Source organism: Bombina bombina, chromosome 5, assembly GCF_027579735.1.
Source record: "Bombina bombina isolate aBomBom1 chromosome 5, aBomBom1.pri, whole genome shotgun sequence".
Classification (NCBI taxonomy): domain Eukaryota; kingdom Metazoa; phylum Chordata; class Amphibia; order Anura; family Bombinatoridae; genus Bombina; species Bombina bombina.
The window spans coordinates 726,738,519-726,763,665 of NC_069503.1; the positions used below are offsets into that span (position 1 = coordinate 726,738,519).

General features: G+C 38.2%; 1 protein-coding gene across 5 annotated transcripts in view; it reads right to left on the minus strand.

The window, feature by feature from the left end:
• Positions 1–4,860, minus strand: part of ATXN1 (ataxin 1) — a 759,530-nt gene extending 754,670 nt beyond the window's left edge. For 3 of the 5 annotated variants that reach the window (XM_053714766.1, XM_053714770.1, XM_053714767.1), the window contains exon 1: positions 4,602–4,860. The gene's annotated coding sequence lies outside the window, so the exon portion shown is untranslated. Of the gene's footprint in view, positions 1–813; positions 1,208–4,601 lie in introns of those variants that run through there. The other 2 variants (XM_053714768.1, XM_053714769.1) reach the window with 1 other exon arrangement.
• Positions 4,861–25,147: the final 20,287 nt, after the last annotated feature.

The following is a 25,147-nucleotide window of genomic DNA, read 5'->3' on the forward strand; positions in this document are numbered from 1 at the left end:
ATTTTTGCAAATGAAAGTGTATTGCAAAATTGTTCTGTCTTTGAGACCCTTTAAAGATAAATGGCACCTAATATAACACACAAGGTTTTTGAGTCAAATTATGCCATCAGATAATTAATTGTATTTTTATAGTAATTATGTAAACCACTGTACAATTTTTTTTTCTTCCTTTCATCAAAAAATGAATAAATTACTAAAAAAAAAAATAACCAATTTACTTTGGGGGGGAAATAATTGCTGTGGAAAACCTACTATTTTCTTGTCAGACTTGTGGAGACATGTCCCTTTCCCTTTAAACGGTGACAGGCAGTATGTGACAGTAAGATAAAATGAAAAACTTTCAAATGTTTAATAAAATAGAGACCTATAAAGAGATTCAAAATTATTCGACAGGCATTTGACACTACATTGCTTTATTACAGTGGGATGGGATCATATATTTATATGAAAATATAGTCAATTTATATTGAGTTTGCATTATTCATAACAAGAAATGGATATGCATATTCAAAATCATTTGCATTAACACTCAGTGACATTAAAAATGAACTAATACTTTAGAATGGGGAATTAAATATGCAACACCAGAAGTCCAGACCTGGCAATAAATATGTATATTTCCGTATAGTCCTCGATATACAATAGCATTATCATAGTACTGTTCCTCTGCATATGTAATGCTGCATTAACCCGTCTAGAAACACAGAAAGCTGCAATTCATTCAATGTCTGTAAAAGGGTTAAACAAATGTCACTACCCAGCAGATAAGTAAAAACGATGTAAGGTATTCTATTAAAAGGTGTAGAAAATTACCTTTCAGTTGTGTTAAGGCTTAGGCAGGTCACTGGTGTGTACACAGGTGTTTAGTCGATGCCTCACAGAAGTCCCTAGAGATTCAGACTGGGTTGACAACTTCATCCACACGCTCATTTCACAGAATCTGCTCAAAGTCTCTTACACGTCTGTCCTTGCAAAGCCAGGCAGCATTTCCCCTCACTGAGCTTCCCCCGAGGCCCTGTCTCCTTTCACACACACCGCATCCTCCTCCCAGCTAAGCCAGACTCGTTGTACTCACCCAATTGGAGGAGGTCCTTCCTTTTACACTACACAAACACAGCTCTGCTTTCACTATGCTTACTCACTGAGAGCTGCACATACACACCGAGCCCTGCATTCCCAGCAGACACTTGCAAAACCAGGGTAATGAGAAAACAATAATAACTCATCACTGGGAGATAATATGCTGCTATCAGGCTGATATGTACAGAAACCGCTTTGTACAATTACAGCTACGTCACTGATAAGGAATCATACACTTTTGGTTAAGAATGATCTTTTTTTAAGTGATTATTTTCTCAAAGTAGTCACAATATCAAAAGTCATCCTAATATATATATATATATATATATATATATATATATATATATATATATATATATATATATATTCATTGTAACTGAACAAGGACATAAATAATAATGTAATTATTAGATGGGAGAAATAACACAACTATTGGTACCTTTTTTTAATATATACATTATTTTATAATTCAGGACATTTTTATGTTTTTACCTCCTGTTAGAGAATGAAGACTGGTGCTTCTGAATACATATTATATATATAATTATTTTGTTGTAAAGGTAATACTGATATTAATTAAATTAAGTTTTGAACAGCATTTAGTTAGCTAATATCTGCACTGATCAAATATTAAGACCTAAACTGAAACCTTAAAAAAAATGTTTTTTTAACACTTCCTACAAATTAATAATAAATAAAGTAAAAGACTTTAAAATAACGGTTTATCTTTGTTTTATTTGTGTTTATAACATTTAGTATATATTTTTTTTAAACAGATGTTCTCGTCATCTCTCAAACTTACGTTTTCTTTTGAAGCTTATGCGAGTGTATATCTACCCACCAACTTTCTAATTTAATTATAGCGCTCGCTTATTGGTGGCTACATTTAGCCACCAATAAGCAAGCATAACCAAGGTTCTGAACCAAAAATGGGCCGGTGTTATATCGAAAACTCCAAGACATTGAAAACTCCAAGATTACGTTACTTCTGGTGAATCCATACATCTGATTGGTTGTGCATCCTGTCCCTCACAGAGACACAGGCCTATCAGATGGTACTGTAATCGCCTAGCTTCACTTTCTATTTTGCCTCTGCCTGGGTGGTTCAAGGGAGGGCAGAGGATTGGCGGTGTGCCCATCAGACAGAGGCAAAAACAGATAGTGAAAATGGAAGAGTCACCGTAAGTGATATCATCTTGGAGTTTTAGACAGAACAACAGTTCCTAAGCTTTACAATCCTGCTTTTTAAATAAAGATAACAAGAGAACAAAGAAAAATTGATAGTAGGAGTAAATTAGAAAGTTGCTTAAAATTGCATGCTCTATCTGTATCAGTAAAGAAAAAAATTGTGTTTAGTATCCCTTTAAACACTAGCAGGCCCATTTATCAAGCTCCGTACGGAGCTTGAAGGGCCGTGTTTCTGGCGAGTCTTCAGACTCGCCAGAAACACAACTTATGAAGCAGCGGTCTAAAGACCGCTGCTTCATAACCCTGTCCGCCTGCTCTGAGCAGGCGGACAGGAATCGCCGGAAATCAACCCGATCGAATACGATCGGGTTGATTGACAGCTCCCTGCTGGCGGCCGATTGGCCGCGAGTCAGCAGGGGGCGGCGTTGCACCAGCAGCTCTTGTGAGCTGCTGGTGCAATGTTAAATGCGGAGAGCGTATTGCTCTCCGCATTTAGCGAGGTCTTGCGGACCTGATCCGCAGTGTCGGATCAGGTCCGCAAGCCCTTTGATAAATGGGCCCCTAGGAATAGATTATACACAAAAATACATTTTCAAATCAGTATAAACGGCTTTAAGTTAAACATTTTTTGATTGGAAGAAAACAGGTTAACATCTTGTAATTTCTGCTTTTTTTATATATTGCAGAAAATGTTTGATTTAATGTTTCTTTAAAACATACAATAAGGAATAAAAATGAAAATGAAAGTAAAATAGATCTTAAAAGGGAAAGCCAAACTAATTGTATTTTTACTATATAATATTAGAACTTTATACCCTGATTGTGCTACCAATATTTTAGTTTTAAAAATATGTTAAACTTCTTGTAATTTAGCCTATAAATAAAATCAGTGATTATTTATTATTTTCCTCACTTTAAAAATACTTTGCCCTTATTAAGACAGAGGCTAAAATAAAAATGTTTAATTTTTTTAATTTTTTTTTTATCTCACTCTAAATATTGCTTAGAACCTCGGGCAGGTTTTTGCTTTTCTGACAAAAAAAAATTAGTTTATACTAAAGTGATATGTCACCACCAGAGTCTATTTCATAAACAATATGAATAAAAACTGAATGGAAATAGTATGAAACTATTAGAAGTCAGATACTACATATCTAAATATGTTCCCTGACAGGAGGAATATATGGCTTATTAGCAAGGTAGGAAACATTCCGAATAGTGTGGAAGCAAGTAGTACTAGGTCCGGCACTGTGGGGTGGTGCCAAATGCTCCAGGCCTGCCTTTTTCACAAACCTGAGATACTAGGCCCGAGAAGGGAAACAGAGACCCATTAAGTTCTGTGCAGGCCCAATAAAGCTTGTATAGATGTTTAAGATACCTACATGAACAATATGTAATATGTCACATCAACATCAGGAACCCTTAAGAATAAACTAGACTTAAAGGACTGTACATGATATTCTGAAACTAATAGTAATATTGTTATGAGCTTGATAAATCTGAAACCAAGAGGTAAACTGCAAAATTAGGACAAGTCAAGTCTGTCCGAAGTAGTCACGTACATTAAACAATAACCAGACATTATTATGTCATATGAATACTATGCATTAACTTCCATATCTAGCTCACGCCATTGTATATATCTGAATGAATTTTTGTTGTATTTACAAGAAAAAAGGACATGCTAAGCCTGTCCTTTTTGAACATGAGCAAGTAGTTTACCCCACATTAGAAAAATTATCAGGGTAAATAAGCCTGTCCCCAGTAATCAGGCACCAGGTGGTCATTGTAAAGGAGAAGCAGACTGATAGATCAGACGGCAGGAGGAGGGGTCTGACAGAGGTGACATAAACGTGCAATCTTCTCTCTAGTACACATACACACACAGGCTCTCCCCTTGTACAGCACCCTATGGGGGAAGCTATTACTGCACATATCCTCTTTACTAATCAAGGCTTCACTACTGTACAGTATTTCAGACACTTCCATGTACCTAGGGGTTAAATATCACTGACAGGGCCTATCACATTCGCTGACAGAATATACACTAGCATAAATAAACATGGTTTGTTCCAATGTTCACCTTAGTTTTGGCTGAATGCTAGATTTCAATCAGGGAGGAAAAAAAAACATGTCTGTACCTATGTATTTCAGTTTTACTGCTGCTTATTTCTCAGGGCAGAAAAAGCAGGAAGGGAAAGCCCAGCCTTCTCTCTCTTATACTGCACTGAAAATATAAATATACAGTAGGACTTATACATGCAGAGCTCTTTCCTTCTTACTATTACACAATCAGGAAAGCAAAGCAGGGCATAGTAATAAAATTGACTTACTGTAAAGTGCAGTATAAGGGTTAGTTGGTTGAAGAGGGTGTCTGAGCTGTTGCGTTTTCTTTCTTTTTTTTTTTTTTGTAGTCTCCCCCCCCCCTTCGCTGTAAGCCAGGTCTTGTATGTCTCCTCTACTGTAGTAGAAATGATGTCTGCAGTACAGCTCTCTCTCCTTCTCTCTCCAGTATGTAAATGTGTAATAGAAGCCAAATATGGAGCAGTTGGCTGCCTCTGCAACAGCTCAAGGATCCTACTTCATGCAAAAGGGAAGAAGGGGGGGGGGGGGGAGAGAGTGTGTGTGTGGAGGCAAGGCAACACTTTGGCAGGCAGCCAAGGCAGCCACACAGATTATTGCATACGCACAACAGAGCTGGGGCGGTCTGACTTAACCCTATCCTTGTTAACTACTCTGACATGTATTATTTTATCATGAATTGTTGCAATTGCATTAAAATTATTTCCTGACAGCAGGATAATGATACTTTATTTTGTATTTTTTTTTTTTTTTTTTTTTAAGAATGAAAAAAAAAAAGAAAGAAAGAACGGAAAAAGTAAAAAAAAAAAAGAACAATAATTACATTTATATTAACAATACAAAGTAGCTTTATTGCATGCATGCTTTTTATTCCAATTGGATATGACTGTTTTAGGAAGAGAGAAGGGGAGATAGAGAAAGTATCATTTGTTCTGTGTCCATAAGGATGAACAACTCTAGCTTGCACTACATACTTTAGCTATTTCTATAATGGTTAAACACTTTACTTTTTTTCCTGGCAATAAGTCATACAGAACACTGCATCTCAAATTACAATCTTTGCTGAATATAACATGTAAAGCAATATTTAGAAGATAGGGTGCTTAGATTAAAACTGCATCATTGTCTGTGCCAGGGGCCTACTTGGATACTTTACATCTATGGATAAATTGGTGTTTGACAAATGTATCTCGGGAAATCACATCACTTTGATTGTGTTTTGGCAGCCATCTTGGTTACCTGCAAGAGTTGAAAAATAATTGTAATAGTTAGTTTACAATGAATAGCCAACAGGCCTATTTCAGATTCCTCATGGTCAATGGTAGTTTAAAAATTGTAATAGTGGTGGGTGGTTAGAAAATGTAATAGTAATTTTAATAAAAAATATATTAGTAACAAAAGTAGCTTCTAACACATTAGGAAAGGGAACAACTCCTCAGTATGCCCTTTTATCTCTGTAATGATCTATACCACCTTGCATACCAGGGCCTCCATTACATATAGAGCGCCGCCCGCAAAAGCCGGATTTTATGCGATTTTGGTATTACATATACGGCGTAGCATACAAGTTACGCGCGTATATTTCACCCTTCGGCCGTATTTTTTTTAACCATAGACTAACATAGAACAGACGCGCAATTTGGTATCCAATATACAGCGTAAGGACTTACGCGCGCAGAATTCAGAAAATCTACTCCATTCTCATCTCGCCACAAATTGCAGGCGCAGCAACCCTTGCACTGACTAAAAAATCAAAGTAACTCCCTGGAAGCCTTAACAAACACATACATTTAAGCAGCATCTCAAGGTTAAAGGGACAGTATACTATAATATTGGTTTTTTAAGGTTTATTTGTGTATTTGAAATAGTTTGAAGTCACAACATAATCAAATGGATTGAGCTTGTAGGTACTTTATCACATTGTGGACATATACTTGCTTGTTTACTTTAAATTTCTTCTCAAAACAATCAACAATACTTGGAGGAGTGAACAATGGGAAATCATAATTATATTACCTTCATCTCTTTATATATGGGTTTATATCTGAATTTTGAATAGCATAATTACGTGTCGTATTTTCATATGAAATTGCGGTTCATTTTTATGAGTGTTAGCCTAATTTGCATAAAACTACTCTATATTGACACTTTCCGTGGACAAAATACTGGCGTAAGTTACTTGCGATGACTAAAATGTGTATTTGCACACATTTCAGAAGATCGACAGTTTGTCCTACTTACGCCAGTTTAGCATCTGACAGCACAGTATATGTAATACCCCGATGTGCGAGGTGAAATTACGGGCGGCGCAGGTTCCCTCGCTTGCACCGAAACCTGCGCCGTATATTTGATCGCGCCCCCAGATATCCAAAGCTATGGACCATGCTTAAGCTCACCCACTTTCTTGCTTAATTGCATTCAGTTTAACTTTCTTTAGTGAGCTACAATTCAATGCTTTTTATGCTTCTTTTGTGCACAGTGAATGTAAACAAAATGCAATTTGTGTACGACTTTCTGGCTAAACATTGATACTGGCCAGCAATGCTTGGAAGCATATTTGAGGAATTCTGTCTGGTTATCAGATTGTAGTTTGTAGGCGTGTAAATGGAACTGCTGTTTAACATAGATGAAACTACTATGCTTGCTTTAAATGTTTATGCCAAAGAAGAATATTATAAAATAATCCATTTATTACACTTGTGCTCTTAGCTTTGATGAAAGTGAAAGAGTTAAAGAATTATTCTGCTATACAGTTTCATGGCAACAATTTGCAAGTTAGGTGTAGGATATGTTAAACCTCTTTAACTATACTTCATGTGACAGTGTTAAACGGGATACGTGCCAACTAGCTGCAACCAGAATGAATATCCAGACTGCTTTTTTTCTAGACGCTTTCTCTTTCTATAGTAGTTTGTCACACAGAAGCTGATGTGAATGCAAAACCAGGACTGGATCATGTACAATATCTGGAACCAGATGACATATGTTCTGAGCAACAAAAAACAAACACAAAAATAAGACATGACCAGTGTCATATTTTATGTTCATATTATATTATATTTTTATATTATTATTTGTTTAATTGCCAGGTGTGGGGGAGTTTAATAGCAAACTTTCTATGCTTTTTAAACATTTGATTGTGAACCTTAAACTCTGGCATTAATGTAAGTTTTTTTTTGCCTTTGATGTGTGCAATTAGAATTTTTGAAGTGTCACTATTGTGCAGTATATCTACACAGTGTTGTGTAGTGTGTAAAGTGTGTATGTAGTGTATGTATATACATTTATAAATGTAATCACTGTCTTCCAGGTTATAACACCATGAGACCAATAGGTTAGACTATTATTCCCACAGTCCTCTGCTGCCAAATGCTGCTACTAAGCAAGTCTTCGTTATTTTTTTAGCTGCTTCTGTCAAATTTGTTCAAAATATATAAATATAAGGGAATGTAAACATTTATATCACAGCAACCACTATTTGCCCCCGCTAAAAAAAAGAAAATAATAATATTAAAAAAAAAAAACACTAGGGGCGGAGCTTGGCCATGCTGGGATATGGCCACAGTTGCCTAAAGCTCCCGAGCCAAGCAGCAGCCCAAATATATTAAAAATAGCAAATAGGGCATAAACCAAGGAGCACCGGGCGGTATCACCAACCGACCACAAGGAGCCGGATTGCCCTCAGGATTAGGAGCCAAAGTCATGGCCTCCATTACACCCGGCTTGTGATTGCACCACAGATCATCCTGCACGGATCGGAGGACATAGCAGACCCGGAGCAACAGATCACCACCAGATCACCTGGACAAAACAACAGACTGACAGTGAGCAAACGCAGTATTTTCAAAACCATCATATTATAAGGCCAGAGTGGCCACTATTGTACACCCGAAAGTGCACTAGGCCGCAAAGCTTCTACAAACCCAGGAGGGCCAAGTTAGCTGAGCTGGCAGCAAATCTTCCCAATAACAGCCACACAACGGTTAGCAGGACCAGTACATTGTATGCATACCAGCTGTAAGGGGCCTTAAAACATGCATCAAGCACCCTGGCCACAGAGGAAAAGTCACAGCCCAGAGAACCTCTAACATATGTCAAATACAGTCTGCAATAGGCTCACTATCACACCAGAATACCTAGATCCCTTAGACAAAGCTCTGACACTTTCCACAGACTGGATTGTTTACTAAAAGCTAAAAAAGGGTGAATATAACAAGGCCTAATTCCATTAGCACCTGGCTGGACTGTAAGCTTTTGAGAAATAGCTCTAATTGCAGTCAACATAACAACCTATCAACTCTTGCTACCTAGGTCTCTCACATAGCAATCCTTGATTCTTAAAACAAACAAGAAATAAAGTAAACATCACAGCGTGCAAGCAGGTCTGAGGGTGCCCTCATTAAGAAAAGGATAATTCCTACAGCACCAGAAGCATATGAAAATCTGCAGTCTGAGACACCTGCAAATTTCCCTCCCAACACTAGATCACACTCTCCCCTTGTAATGCCACAAAAAAAAAGCTAACCCTCCAGATAAAAGCACCAACGTTAAAAATATGAATCATTATCTTAAAGGGGCAGACATGCCTGCAATGGAAGGAGCTCTCTCATGCCAAGAAAACAGGTAACTTCCGCTCAGACATCAACACCGTCAACACTTCCACCCCAATATGTCACCAAGGAGGACCTCAAAACCCTCTCCTCGAAACAGGATATTAAGGAAATCATGTCAGAGGTTAAAAGTCTGTTTGGTGAGTTAGGAAAAGATGTTACAGACTTGTCACACAGAGTCTCCAGCATCATGCAAACGCAAGACACCATACAAGCGAAACTAAAAGAATCATCCACCCAAGCCCACCATAGTGCTAATGTGGTTAAAAGCTTACTGTACCGCATTGAAGATTTGGATAAATGCAGCAGGCGGAACGACCTCCACATAAGGGGGGTTCCGGAATCCATCAATCCTTCTGCAATTCAAGGCTACCTGCAGGACCTTTTCCGCACTATAAAAGGCACTCCATTATCTCCTGACATAACCATAAGAAGGGCACATAGAGCATTGCACCCAAAACCCTCTTGGAAAGCACTGCCTAGAGACATTATACTCAAGCTCCTAAATTTTAAAGATAAGAAGGAAAGCTTGAAACACAGCAGGAACAAAACATCCCATTACACATGCAGGAATCCCCCTGCAAAACTTCTCGGACCATAGCCCGACTACCCTGTAAAAACATAATTACTCACCACCACACTACAAGATAATAAAATCCCATACTGTTGGGGATTCCCCACCAGCTTAATAGCAGCTAAAGGAGACAGAACTGCAATCTTTAGGATAATGGAAGATCTGGATCCTTTCTTCTCTGAACTAGGGATTGGACCCCATTCGCCTGACACTAAACCCTTGCAAAGGGACTCACCTGAAGACACAACCCTACAAACTTGAGGCCCAACCTTTGCACCGAAATATTGTGGCTCTATACACTTGGACTTTGAATTAACAGCCATACCAGTGATCCGGACTCCACAACCGGTCCACCCATCAGAACTGAACTCAGGTTTGAAATGTTTACCCAATTTTTCTAATACTACATTGGAAACTAAGTGACTGTGTTGATCATTTTTGCAAAGTTCCCTACATCTCACTCCAGCCCCCCCTCCCTCCCCCTAGCTAACAGCCCCTTGGTGTACGCCATTATCCATCTCATTTATATATATTAATGTCTAATGTTACAAGTTATTTATTTTCTTATTTTTATGCCCCAATAGGGCCTTAGGCACATACCCTCTTGTTTAGTTAATATAATCTTTATTGTTGTATTTAACTGTACCATATTTTTATTGTAGTACTGTTCTAGAGCAGGCTAACGTTATCATTCTTTAGTTAATTTGTACTCTTGGTAAAGTATCTTCCTATTTTTTTGTGTGCCAAGGCTAACTCTTTATATACTCCCTTCTGCCTCCATTTGAACTTTTCTCTCTACCTCTGCCCCCCTCCTTCCCCTCCTTTTTTTTCCTCTCCCTCTTCCTCTCGACCCCTCCGGAAAATGACACTCCCCAAAACCAAACCTAAAATTCATGCACTTAAACTCCTGACAGTGAAAGTAAAAGGCTTAAATAGCCTGGGCAAACACTCCATTATCTCACATGAACTACATAGAATGCAAGGGGACATTGTGTTTCTCCAAGAGTAACACTTTGTCAAACACAAAGAATCCAGATGGCACAACTATCCCACCGTGTATCTTGTGTCCGGTCGCCGCAAACAAAATGCAGTGGGAATCCTACTACATCACAGACTTCCCTTCCAACTCATACAAATTGATTGGCATAGTGAGGGTAGATACCTTATTCTGGGGGGCTACTACATGGAAGGCCAATGAGCCTGGTTAATGTCTATGCACCCATTGTTTCACAGCACATTTTTTTTCGACATCTGTCAAACAGACTTCTAGAAACAGCAAAAGGCGTGTTATTTGTTGGTGGGGATTTTAATGCACCATTAAACCCACGACTAGACACCTCAAATGGTATCTCCAGTGTCTCACATCACATACTGAAGCACTTGCATACTACAATAAAAAATCTAGTCTTACATGATATCTTGCGCACCCTGCATCCAACAGAAGCTGATTTCATATTCTACTCCAACCCACACAAAAAATACTCTTGCATAGATTACTTACTCACAGACTCAGAAGGCATATCTTATATTACCCGCAGTGACAATACTCCTATTACATGGTCTGATCATGCCCCAGTGATTTGTGAGATAATGTTGCCCAACACGCCAGCCATCCTCTTCTTGTGGAGACAAGACGGTAATCAGAGTGGAACTGACATCAGCACTGACTGAATTTTTCTCTCTATCTAAACACGTTTGACAATCTGCCCTTATCTACAGTATGGGAAGCACATAAACCTAGAAAATATGCTTACACAAGCTAGGCTTAACTTTAAGCAGATTTTTCAGGAAGAAAATCAATGCAAGGCGCTGATACTTAGCAAAACTACTATGAAGGGGGAGACAAAGCAGGGAAACTTCTGGCCAGGGCCCTTAGACGTCAACAATTAAAAACACACATATACGCCATCAAAGATACTAAAGGCAAAACTTTCATGACAGTCCAAATATAGCAGGAAATTCCCACACATATTACAATAAATGGACTATCTCCTGGCTAGGGAAAATCAGAGTAATTAAAATGAATTTTCTCCCGAGGATACTGTATCTGTTCCAGACTTTACCTATCCCTCTTCCATATTCCTACTTACCCTCAATGCAAACCTTAATTGAGGAATACATATGGAAAGCAATCCAACCAAGGTTAGCAGATAGACTCTTTATCTTCTCAGAGAGAAGGGGAGACTGGGGCTCCCCAATTTACACCTATAGAGACATGCTATCCTACTCCAAAGAGAAGTGGAATGGTGCCACTTTAGTGACCAAAAAGAATGGACACAGGTGGATTCCTGCGTCCTTAAAATACACGATTTATCGACCCTCCTTTGGCTAGACAAAAAGCATAGACCATCCATTATCCCAAATTTCCCGCTGATAGAAGAATGCCCACTTGAATGGGACAAGGTCATACGAACAAGCTCTCACATTTCTACTACTTACTCTCCTCTCTCTCCGATATATGGTAACCCTGAGCTCCCTTTATCCCCCCTCAAGGCCTCAGATCTCAAAACCCTTAACAAACCACATAGGCCATATACTTAGGAATGTCAAACTCAAATCACAGGACAAAATCCTTGCAGACCAGCCAGAATTCTCGTTGACATAGTTCACCTTTCTACAAATCAGCCACTATATTGCCATGCACAAACAAAAGCAACACCTCATTAGGGAAATTACACCATTTAAAAAACTTGGTACTATGAAACATGCACCCAGAGACTTGATCTCATTAATTTACAAACTCTTAATACTACCAGCAGAAAACACTCTTCTAACATACGTCAACCAGTGGCACAGGGAACTAGACAAGACTTTTACAACTGTAGAGTGGTGGTGGATGTTTGAGATAGGCAAAAGTGTGTCAGTGTCAGCACAGATACAGGAATTACAATACAAATGATGAGCAGATGGTACCTCACACCATTAAGACTCAAGTTAATATATCCCATAACCTCTGGCAAGTGCTAAAGAGGATGTGGGTCAGACGGCACTTTGATGCATATATGGTGGAATTGTCCACAGCTGGAAACATTTTGGAAAGGGGTGTGGGAAGACGTGTAAAATCCTGGAAATGACAATACCCACAACTCCTGAGAGATTACTGTTCCATTTCCCCTACAAGATCCAAAACAAAACTAAAAAAACCTTGCTAGTACTGATGTTGACATGCGCAAAAAACCTTATCCCCCTACATTGGAAGACTAACAAGATACCAACAGTACTAGAATGGAGACTGAAAGTACAGCATATCTTGCAACTAGAACGATTCCACTATCTGCGCACTGCCAAAATAGAGCTACACGAACTGATACTCCAGATGTGGAAATCTGGAGTATCGGATTGTGAATAAAACAGGACAGACTGCTGTACACCCTATAGAGGGAATGGGACGTGGCGGTGGGTGTGTGAATGATTTAACTTGTCTGCTACAACCACATTACTTCTGAACCATTAGAACCCTAACCCCTCCCTATGTCTCTCCGTACTCTATCCACTGTGGGGGGGGTTCTCTCTTTTTTCTTCCTCTTCTTTAACTCTTTCTCATTCTTTTCTCTCTCTTCCTCCTTTTTCCCGCTTTGGCCACTAGGCTGCACACCCCTTCCCTCTATGGAAGAGGGTAATAAAGAAAAGATATAACTTGGAAATTATTATTTCCTTAACCTCAAAATGAATATTTAGTATTGTTGATGGTACAGCAAATGCTTAGTCTCTGCTGGATTACTGTATTTATTAAAAGGCGTAACTAGAAACCACAGGGCCCAGGTGCAAGAATCTAAGAAAGGTCCCCCCCCCCCTACCCCACACAAAAAAAGGTGAATTTGATACATATCTTTTTTTTACATTTAACACAGAAAAAAACATGTGATTCAGATTACATGTCTGCAAAAGGAGGTACCCTGTGCCCACAGTCTGTGAGATGGTCTGACCCCCTATTACTGTATATACTGACACTGTTTAACCCACCAGTACTGTTTAAAGTGAGTTATTGACACAGTCTTTAATCTGCCTGGGAATATCGCTGGCCTGACCCTACCCGCCCCAGTACTTTATAAAGTGACCACAGTAGTCAGTGACATGGTCCAGCCCCCTTGTACTGTATATTAGGTTTGCCACCCGTCCCTTAAAATACAGAACACTTATAAGTTACACATGCTGCAGGGTGTGCAGGGAGGAATATGAATAGTGCTGTCCAGAAACACAATACATGTTCCTCCCTGCACACCCTGCAGCATGTGTAACTCATAAGTGTCCAGGAAAACATGGCTGAGGTGGCAACCCTAACTGTATATAGTGGTACTGTATAGTGATACTGTTTACCCCCTGCCCCCCCCCATGCTGTAGTAACAAGTTCTGTAACTTGATGGTTCCACAAACATACACACACACATAAACACCAATGGGTAAAACAGAAACACTAACCCCTGTAGTCAGAGACACTAGTAAAGCATCATGTCACACTCTGATATTAGTGCAGGCAATGGCAGGTCAACTTTTTTTATTTAATTTTTTTTTTATTTATTTTTTTAAGCTGGGCCCCCACCCTCATGGAGCCCAGTCGCAGTTGTGACCTCTGCACTCCCGGTATTTATTGCTTACTTGTTAATATATGTTATTTATGATAGCTGATGGAGTGTTGACTGACTGCTAGGTACTTACCCTGTTTACCTTAATGTGAATCTTGTTATAGTACGTTACTGTGCTCTCAGTTTGTTGCACATATTGTTAATAATGAAAAGCTGAAGGAAAAAAAAAATTCTAAAACCTAAGAGTGGACTACTGAGGAAAAGTTGCATGTACTGCATCACCACACCACACATTGTACATCTCAGCAACATATCAATTTTGACCACTTTCATATTGAGGACTTTGTCCAATTGGACAACACCAACTTTCCTTAGATATACTCGTTAACATATCACGATTCCTTTTTTTTTATTCATATATTGTTACTATAATTTTTACATTGTAATATTTCAATAAAACTCTTAAAAAAAAACAAAAACAAAATCAATAAATAATATCTATTTGTATGCTGCATTTCTCCATTTCATATGGCTCAGTGTTTTTTTTTGTTTCTGTAGATTAGGGTATTAATTCCACACTTACAGCCGATAGTCTACATTTCTGTTTATCTAAATATGCAAGGTTATGGATGTGAATGAGAGACACCCACATTATAAGATAATACTCAAAAAAGACACCAAAGATTTTGTGTGATTTCTCTGCATGCTGGCGAGTTTTTCATCATTAAGCCCCAAACAACTCCATAAATGATCAATCAATTTACTTTAAATTTTAGGCTTGTCTTGTCACTGTGGGTGCCCTGAAAATAAACTTATTCCATCACCCTAAGTTACAAGGACCTCAGGCAATAAAAATATATATATATGGATTTATTTGGGCTCAATACCCTTTCTGTTTCAAGACATTATACTTCAAACATTACCTTTGAAATCTGTCAATCCAAATTATTGAATCAAAACTTAATTTAGGTTCAAGCCTTTCAGTAGAGATGGACAACCATTGAGCTAACATAAAGACATGTCCTCAATCCAATAGTTTTTACCTTTCATATTAATTTGGCCTCTTTTTAGCTTTTAAAATATCTCTCTAATTGTAATGACTAAAATACATTTATCTCTATGCTTTTACCATATAGACCAGGGTCAAAGAAAGGCACATCGAAAAATAATGTGGCCCTCCAGTTTTTCTATCCATATGCTTAGGGGCGTATGCTTAGTAGCCAATCCATTTCTAGAGCACTATATGGCAGCAGTTTCGCAAGAATGTTATCCATTTGCAAGAGCAATAGATGGCAGCACTATTTCCTGCCATGTAGTGTTCCAAATGCCTACCTAGGTATCTCTTCAACATAGAATTTCACGGTAACGAAGCAAATAATAGAAGTAAAAGGAAATTTTTTTTAAAATGGTATGCTCTGTCTGAATCACAACATTATTATCACACATAATTCAACATTTCTTTATGCTGAAAGTTATGTTCAGTTCAAGTAGCAAAAAGACTGCAAAAGTGTTCTGTTAATGTGGGTAGTATGTACCTAAACAGTAGTCATACATTCATGTCTGTTAGTGCTGTAGCAATTAGACCAGAGTCCTGGTCCATTCATTATGGATCTCTTAGAATTTTTATTGTTTTGGAAGCCTAAAAAAATTATTTGGTTGGGTAAGAACGAGAAACGCCAGAAAGTGTAAAATCTATGAAATTATCTATATTATCATTCACAATTTCAACCAGCCCCTAAACCAGCTTTCATTATTTCAAACACTACAAAGAAAGACCAACTTTTTCAGAGGAAGCCATCACATGCCCCCTTGAAACAAATAAAGGCAGCAGCGAGGATGGCTCATAAATCACCCTAAGGCAATGTCATCTTCCACATTTATATGCATTCCGCCTTATGACTAGACCATAATTCACACACTGTCAATCATCTCTTCCTTTTAAGGCCCTGAAACCCTTCACTATTATATATTAGCATTTACTGGTTTATTTCAGCCTTTTATTTAATAACAGTTATTGTTGCCTTAATGAAAACTGCCCTTCCAAGTATATTGCAAGTTGTTGAAAAATATTAACTCCTTGTCTGTCAGAGAGGGCTAGGCTACAAAACTCTGGCCAGTTGAAAAGTTTAAAAGACTACTTATTTCTGTAACAGGCGAATAACACAAGTGCTCACTATAACCTACAAAACCAAATCTCTAAAATGACTTTTTAAAAAAAAACAAAAAAAAAACTTTATTTTAGACAGACAAAAAAGCTTACTTCTTGTCCCAGGTCAGTTTTTTATTTTATTTTGCTGAAATGGTGATGTCTCAGATAGAGACTAGTATCACTGCCATGTTAAACTGACCTACATTTATTAATCCGTACCCATACCTGCTAGCTAAAATAAAATATTTCTTAATAAATGGAAAAACGCATTTATAAATTCAATGGACTGCACACACAATTAGCAATTTTTTTTTAGCTTATAGAATCTGCAATGTTTTGGGAGTCCTTCCCATTTTTTTTTTTTTAAAGCTAAATTACAAAACAATAAATATATAAAAACTACACTGCATTAAAAAGTAGTAGACCAATAATAAGGGTCAACTAATCATTATTACCCGATTAGAAACCGTCTACATCTTAAAAAAATAAATTGTTTACCAAATGATCAAACTGAAGAATCATGTTATTCCAACACTTTGTTAACTTAACCCCTTAGTGACCAGAGCACTTTTCCATTTTCTGTCCGTTTGGGACCAAGGCTATTTTTACATTTTTGCGGTGTTTGTGTTTAGCTGTAATTTTCTTCTTACTCATTTACTGTACCCACACATATTATATACCGTTTTTCTCGCCATTAAATGGACTTTCTAAAGATACCATTATTTTCATCATATCTTATAATTTACTATAAAAAAATGATAAAATATGAGGAAAAATTGAAAAAAAACACACTTTTTCTAACTTTGACCCCCAAAATCTGTTACATATCTAAAACCACCAAAAAACACCCATGCTAAATAGTTTCTAAATTTTGTCCTGAGTTTAGAAATACCCAATGTTTACATGTTCTTTGCTTTTTTTGCAAGTTATAGGGCCATAAATACAAGTAGCACTTTGCTATTTCCAAACCATTTTTTTCCAAAATTAGCGCTAGTTACATTAGAACACTGATATCTTTCAGGAATCCCTGAATATCCCTTGACATGTATATATTTTTTTTTTAGTAGACATCCCAAAGTATTGATCTAGGCCAATTTTGGTATATTTCATACCACCATTTCACCGCCAAATGCGATCAAATACAAAAAATTGTTCACTTTTTCACAAATTTTTTCACAAACTTTAGGTTTCTCACTGAAATCATTTACAAACAGCTTGTGCAATTATGGCATAAATGGTTGTAAATTCTTCTCTGGGATCCCCTTTGTTCAGAAATAGCACACATATATGGCTTTGGCGTTGCTTTTTGGTAATTAGAAGGCCGCTAAATGCCACTGCGCACCACAAGTGTATCATGCCCAGCAGTTAAGGGGTTAATTAGGGAGCTTTTAGGGAGCTTGTAGGGTTAATTTTAGCTTTAGTGTAGTGTAGTAGACAACCCCAAGTATTGATCTAGGCACATTTTGGTATATTTCATGCCACCATTTCACCGCCAAATGCGATCAAATTAAAAAAAACGTAACATTTTTCACAATTTTAGGTTTCTCACTGAAATCATTTACAAACAGCTTGTGCAATTATGGCACAAATGGTTGTAAATGCTTGTCTGGGATCCCCTTTGTTCAGAAATAGCAGACATATATGACTTTGGCGTTGCTTTCTGGTAATTAGAAGGCCACTAAATCCTGTTGCGCCTCACACGTGTATTATGGCTAGCAGTGAAAGGGTTAATTAGGGAGTTTGTAGTGAGCTTGCAGGGTTAATTTTAGCTTTAGTGTAGAGATCAGCCTCCCATCTGACACATCCCACCCCCTGATCCCTCCCAAACAGCTCCCTTCCCTCCCCCACCCCACAATTGTCCCCGCCATCTTAAGTACTGGCAGAAAGTCTGCCAGTACTAAAATAAAAGGGTTTTAAAAAAAAAATGAAATTTTTTTTAAGCATATTTACATATGCTACTGTGTAGGATCCCCCCCTTAGCCCCCAACCTCCCTGATCCCCCCCAAAACCGCTCTCTAACCCTCCCCTCTGCCTTATTGGGGGCCATCTTGGGTACTGGCAGCTGTCTGCCAGTACCCAGTTTACAATAAAAAGTGCTTTTTTTGTCTTTGGTTTTTTTTTTCTGTAGTGTAGCTTCCCACCCCCCCACCCCCCACAGACAAACCCCCACCACCTTGCTGATTATTTAAATTTTCGATATTTTTTATCTTTTTATTTTCAAATTTTCTGCAGTGTAGCGGTTCCCACCCGCTCCCTCCCCGTGCACGCGCCCGCCCCCACCCTCCCGTGCACGCGCGCGCCCCCAGCCACCCCGCCCACGATCCCGCCCCCCTTCACATCCACATGGCCATCGATAGCCGCCACCCGCCTCCCGGTCCGGCTCCCACCCACCAACGCAGGTAGCCACCGATCTCCGGTGCAGAGAGGGCCACAGAGTGGCTCTCTCTGCACCGGATTACTTAAAAAGGTTATTGCAGGATGCCTCCATATCGAGGCATCACTGCAATAACCGGAAAGCAGCTGGAAGCGAGCAGGATCGCTTCCAGCTGCTTTCCACACTGAGGACGTGCAGGGTACGTTCTCAGGCATTAACTGCCTTTTTTCTGAGGACGTACCCTGCACGTCCTCAGTCGTTAAGGGGTTAAAGGGACATTAAACACTTTGAGATGGTAATATAAAATGATAAATTGTATATATAAAACAACTCTGCAATATGCTTTCATTATTTATTGTGTCCTCTTTGCCTGTAATTCCATCCTGAAATTGTGAGCTTTTCAGTTCCTGTTTGAAATGGAAGTGCAGAACACTGTTAAATCCAGCACAACCATTGGCTGCACATTCTAGTGACCTATTTATAATGGTCCCTAATTGGCCACAGCAGAGAAGGTAACACAAGTTACAACATGGCATCTCCCAGTGTTTTATAGACACTAAAACTTTACACTTATTTTGTCACTTTTTAAACAACTAATGAAATTTTAAAAAATACATCTACATGTTAGTCATGGACTAATCTTTTGTTTGAATGCATCATTCTATCTAGCATTTATTTAGTGTTTAATGTCCCTTTAAAGGGACAGGCTAAATTATTTTTGTTTTTTGTTTAACAAGATAGATAATCCCTTTATTACCCATTACCCAGTTTTGCATACACAACACTGTAATAGTAATATACTTTTTACCTCTATGATTATGTGTACCTAAGCCCCTGCAGACTGCCCTCTATCTCAGTGCTTTTTGCAATCTTGCATTTTAACCAATCAGTGCTCGTTCATGCATAACCATCATCATTCTCCACAGAGTGAGCACAATGTTATCTATAAGGCACACATGAACAAGCACTATCTGGTAGTATTGCAAGATTTAAAAAGATAATAAAAAGTAGTGAGATGGTGGCCTGCAAGGTTTTAGAAACAGGCAAAGTTAGAGGTTATAAAGTATTGATTGTGCAAAGCTGGGGAATAAGTGGTAAAGGCGTTATCTATCTTTTTAACCCTTTAAGGACACAGCTTTCAGTTTGCTCAATTGTTTTATGACGGAAAAATTCCGTCATATGTCCTTAAGAGGTTAAACAATGAAAAAATTAAGTAGACTGTCTCTTTAAATGTCTTGCCATCTTTAAGACTGTCCCATCAAAAAGCTGGATGCAAGTATGCAGCAGTCTCATTTCTATCTAAAAGATAACTGCTGCTCCACTGCTAAAGCAACCCCCCACATAACAGAAGATGGTTCAAAAGGTCCTACAAACAATATAAAATACCTTCAGACAATTGTGTCAAATACATGTGTTTTTCAAGCACAGTAGTTAGCTTATAAACATCCTTTAACCCCTATACGCTGTAAGTTCCATGGAATATGGTATCCAAGAATCAGACTGGGGGGCGTGCTTAGCAGTGTAGGCTGTTCCCATGATATGATCCTAGCCTTGAAATCACGTGATTGCATTGACGATCACATGATTTCATTTTTTCCAGCATCTGAAATGTGTTGCAATGTTAAACACTTGATGCTGGCTGGAAGGGGGTTAAAGAAAATGTGTTTTTAATTCATCAGGGCCAATGAGGAAACAGTACACTAGATTCATCTCCCCAGCAACCTATTTAAAGGAACAGTAAGGGCCTTGAGATTTGCAAATAACTTACACCTAGATTACGAGTTATGCGCACTATAGGGAAATTAACGAACCCAACAAAACTTGAGTTATTTAACCCTCTATAGCGCAGCCATTGCAAGTTTTAAAACAGCCGGCTTGTGCGTGTAATATGGTTGTTTTAAGCTCTATACTGCACACAATTCAAGCGCTGTTTTGACGTGCTCGTGCATGCTTCCCCCATAGACATCAATGGGGAGGTGTCAGAAAAAAACCTAACACCTGAAGCGCGGAATAAAAAACTCTGTAACGCAGCCCCATTGATGCCTAAGGTGGAAAAAAAGTTATGTTTAAGCCTAACACCCTAACATGAACCCTAAGTCTAAACACCTCTAATCTGCCACCCCCATCATCGCCAACCTACATAATGTTATTAACCCCTAATCTGCCACTCCCGATATCGCCGCCACCTAAATAAAGCTATTGACCCCTAATCTGCCACTCCCGATATCGCTGCCACTATACTAAAGTTATTAACCCCTATTCCCCTGCACCCCAACATCACCCACATTATAATAAATCTATTAACCCCTATTCCGCTGCTCCCTGACATCGCCGCCACTAAATAAAGCTATTAACCCCTAAACCTCTGGCCTCCCACATCACTACCACTAAATACATCTATTAACCCCTAAACCGCCAGCCCCCCACATCGCAACAGCCCTAACCCTAACACCCCCTAACTTTTAAAATAGAGCTAAATTAAAGTTACAATTATTAACTAAATAATACCTATTTAAAACTAAATACATACTTACCTGTGAAATAAAATCTAAGATAGCTACAATATAACTAAACGTTATATTGCAGCTAGCCTAGGTTTTATTGTTATTTCACAGGTAAGTTTGTATTTATTTTAACTAGGTAGACTAGTTAGTAAATACTGTAGTTATTAACTTTTTACTAAATACCTAGTTAAAATAAATACAAACTTACCTGTGAAATAAAACCTAAGTGGCCTTACACTAAAACCTAACATTACAAAAATAAAAAAACACTAAAATTACAAAAAATAAGAAAACCTACCAGTACAAAAAATAACAAATGAAAATATCCAAAAACAATAAAAATTATTCCTATTCTAATACCCTGTTTAGAAATAAAAAAACACCCCAAAATAAAAAAGCCTAATCTAGAATATACTACCAAGGGCCCTTAAAAGGGCCTTTTGTAGGGCATTGCCCTAAAGTTAACAGCTCTTTTGCTACAAAACAAAACAAACACCCCCCTAACAGTATACAAACCCCCACCCCCCAAACCCACAAAATAAAGTAAAACCTAATCTACCCATTGCCCTGAAAAGGGCATTTGTATGGGCATTTCCCTTAAAGGGACATTTAGCTCTTTTATCTGCCCTTAAAAGGGCATTCAGCTCTTTTATGAAATGCCCAAGCCCTAATATAAAAATAAAAACCCACCCCAAAACGTAAAAAAATACATTACACAAATTAACAAACAAATTATCAAAAATAATACAAAAATTTCCTATTCTAATACCCATTTAAAAAAAAAAAAACACCCCAAAATAAAACACCTAGTCTAGAATATATTACCAATAGCCCTTAAAAGGGCCTTTTGTAGGGTATTGCCCTAAGTTAAACAGCTATTTTACCTGGAAAAAAAAAATACAAAGACCCACTAAAATTTAAAACCCCCACCCACCCTAAACCCACAAAATAAAAAAAAAACTATCCAAAAAACCTAAGCAACCTATTGCCCTGAAAATGGCATTTGTATGGGCATTGCCCTTAAAAGGGCATTTAGCTATTTTGCATTGTCCTGAAAAGAGTATTTAGCTAATTTACGAAAAGCCCAAACCCTAAACTAAAAAAAAAAAACACCCAAAAAACCTTAACAAATCCTAACGCTAACCCCCGAAGATCCACTTACAGTTGCTGAAGTCCCGCTTGAAGGATCTTCATCTCAGAGGCTCCATCTTCATACAGGCGGCTCCATCTTCATCCAGGCGGCATCTCCTATCTTCATCCCGGCGGTGTCTTCTATCTTCATCCCGGCGGCATCTTCTATCTTCATCCCGGCGGTGCAGAGCGGGTCCATCCTGAAGACATCCGGCACGGAGCATCCTCTGATTTCAATAGCCAATAGAATTTCAGTAGCTCTCATCCTATTGGCTGATTTGAACAGGCAATATGATTTCAGTAGCTCTCATCCTATTGGCTGATATGAATTTCCAAAATCAAATCAGCCAATACGAATACAAGGGATGCCATTTTGAATTGCGTACCTCGCATTGAAGATTCAGTGTACGGCGGCGACCATATGAAGCGGATGCTCCGCACCGGATGTCTTCAGGATGGACCCGCTACGCGCCGCTGGGATGAAGATAGAAGATGCCGCCGAGATGAAGAAAGAAGGAGCCGCCTGGATGAAGATGGAGCCACCTGCCACCTGGATGAAGATGGAGCCGCCGGGATGAAGATCCTTCAAGCGGGACTTTAGCAACTGTAAGTGGATCTTCGGGGGCTAGTGTCAGGATTTTTTAAGGTTTTTAGGGTGGGTTTTTTCTTTAGTTTAGGGTTTGGGCTTTTCGTAAACGAGCTAGATGCCCTTTTCAGGGCAATGCAAAAGAGCTAAATGCCATTTTAAGGGCAATTTCCATACAAATGCCCTTTTCAGGGCAATGGGTAGTTTAGGGTTTTTGTTAGAGGTGTAATTCTTTTTTATTTTGATAATTTCGTAATTTAGTGTTTGTTAATTTTTGTAATTTAGTAATTTTTATTTTTTGTAATTAGTTTTTAATTTTTATAGTAGTGCAATATAGTTTATTTAATTGGTAGTTAGTTTAATTTTAGTTTAATAGTTATATTAGTTTAATTGTTAGTTTAAACTTAGTTTTTTTAATTTGACCAGTAAGTTTTAATTTAATTTAAGAAATTATCATTTTAATATAGTTAGGGGGGCGCTAGGTTTAGGGTTTACTAGTTTAAATTATTTTATTGCGATGTGGGGGGCTTTCGGTTTAGGAGTTAATAGGTTTATTATAGTGGCGGTGGTGTAGGGCTTAATAACTTTAGTAAAGTGGAGGCAGTGTGGGCGGACGGCAGTTTAGGGGTTAATAATATTTAAATAGTGTTTGCGATGCAGGAGGGCGGCGGTTTAGGGGTCAATAACTTTAGTATAGTGGCAGCGATGTTGGGGAGCGGCGGAATAGGGGTTAATACATTTTATTAATGGTGGCGAAGGCGGGAGCAGTAGATTGGGGTTAATAACTTTAATATAGTGTTTGCGATGAGGGAGGGCCTCGGGTTAGGGGTTAATAGGTAATTTATGGGTGTTTTATATTCAAAAACAAACTAGAAAGTTTGTGGTAGATGCGCTCTCCCAATAGGGGAATACTCAAACCCAGTACAATATATATCGTCTTTTAGAATGATACTACATAAACAATCCATCCCAAAACAAAGTGGGGGGTCATCTGGCAGCCTAGTTTCCGAAAGGGCCGTGGCGTCACATCCACAGATGAAATCTAGACAGGGAAAAAGGAAAAGGCGCCCATATGGTGTAGTATCTTGGTAAAATTTGTTTGAAATCTGTAATCAAAATGTTACTCACAAGTCTCCTAGTACTACCAAAGTGCTATATGTGCAATATGGACCTTACAGCCGTCCAGTAAGCTCGCTCCTCGATATGCTTTTAGTATTAAGCGTGTGTCCTCCGTGTGAAACCTCTTGTACTGAGGGATTTCACTAAAAAGGTGCTTGATTACTAATCTCAATATGGTGTTAAAGGAGTGATCATATAGGTGCACCCAAGAACCTAAAACCTGTGCATCAAGATTCTAGGAACAAGTGATCTATGCAGCCAGATTCCCATATAACAAACCACAAAACCGAGATATAATTGTAAAAGCTCATGTATTAAAAGCATACAATTAAAATCACAACGCATTTCTCAGTGTTACACTGTTTCCTCAGGTGAATAAATATACAATGTTGCATATCGAGCTTTAAAGACCGCTGGCATCCTCAAATCGTTATTGCGCATGCGCGTGTCAAATTACACACCTCCTCCGTCTCTGATCTACAATAGGTCCAAAACAATGTCCTATACATACATGACAGATCAGCGATACAACCCTCTTACAAAGTAAAACAATGATCTTTTATCAAAAATTTGTTTACCAACGTGCAATATTTGTTGTAATAAAATTATAATTAATTATCTTTCTTGTATAAAAGAAGAATAACGTGCCCTGTGTTACATATCCAACAGATATGACTTATCATATATAATGCTATAATCAGTGTTAACTTTTGTGCGATATCTAGTGAATATTACCATATACTAAAGATATGATAAAGTACTAAAGATAAAAATATAAATATATATAAATGTGTTTTATAATCAAGTGTATGATCTCTGTGTATTCAGACTTATATAAAACGTGCCTAATCCTTAAGAGACTCAACTGTCAAAAGCTGCCATATCAATGTTCTCATTTAAACCAAATGGGGAAAGAGTTTTTAATTTCCATATCCAGAAAGTCTCTCGTCTTAGTTTGGTGAATCTATTTACTCCCCAGGTATCTGGAATTTGTTCTATATGGATCATTTTAATGACATCTGTACAATCTGAATGTTCACTATCTATATGTCTAGCTATATTGAGTTTAATCAGTTTATGTTTTATATTTCTACTGTGTTCTGCCAGACGACCCCCCACTTTGTTTTGGGACGGATTGTTTATGTAGTATCATTCTAAAAGACTATATATAATATTGTACTGGGTTTGAGTATTCCCCTATTGGGAGTGCATCTACCACAAACTTTC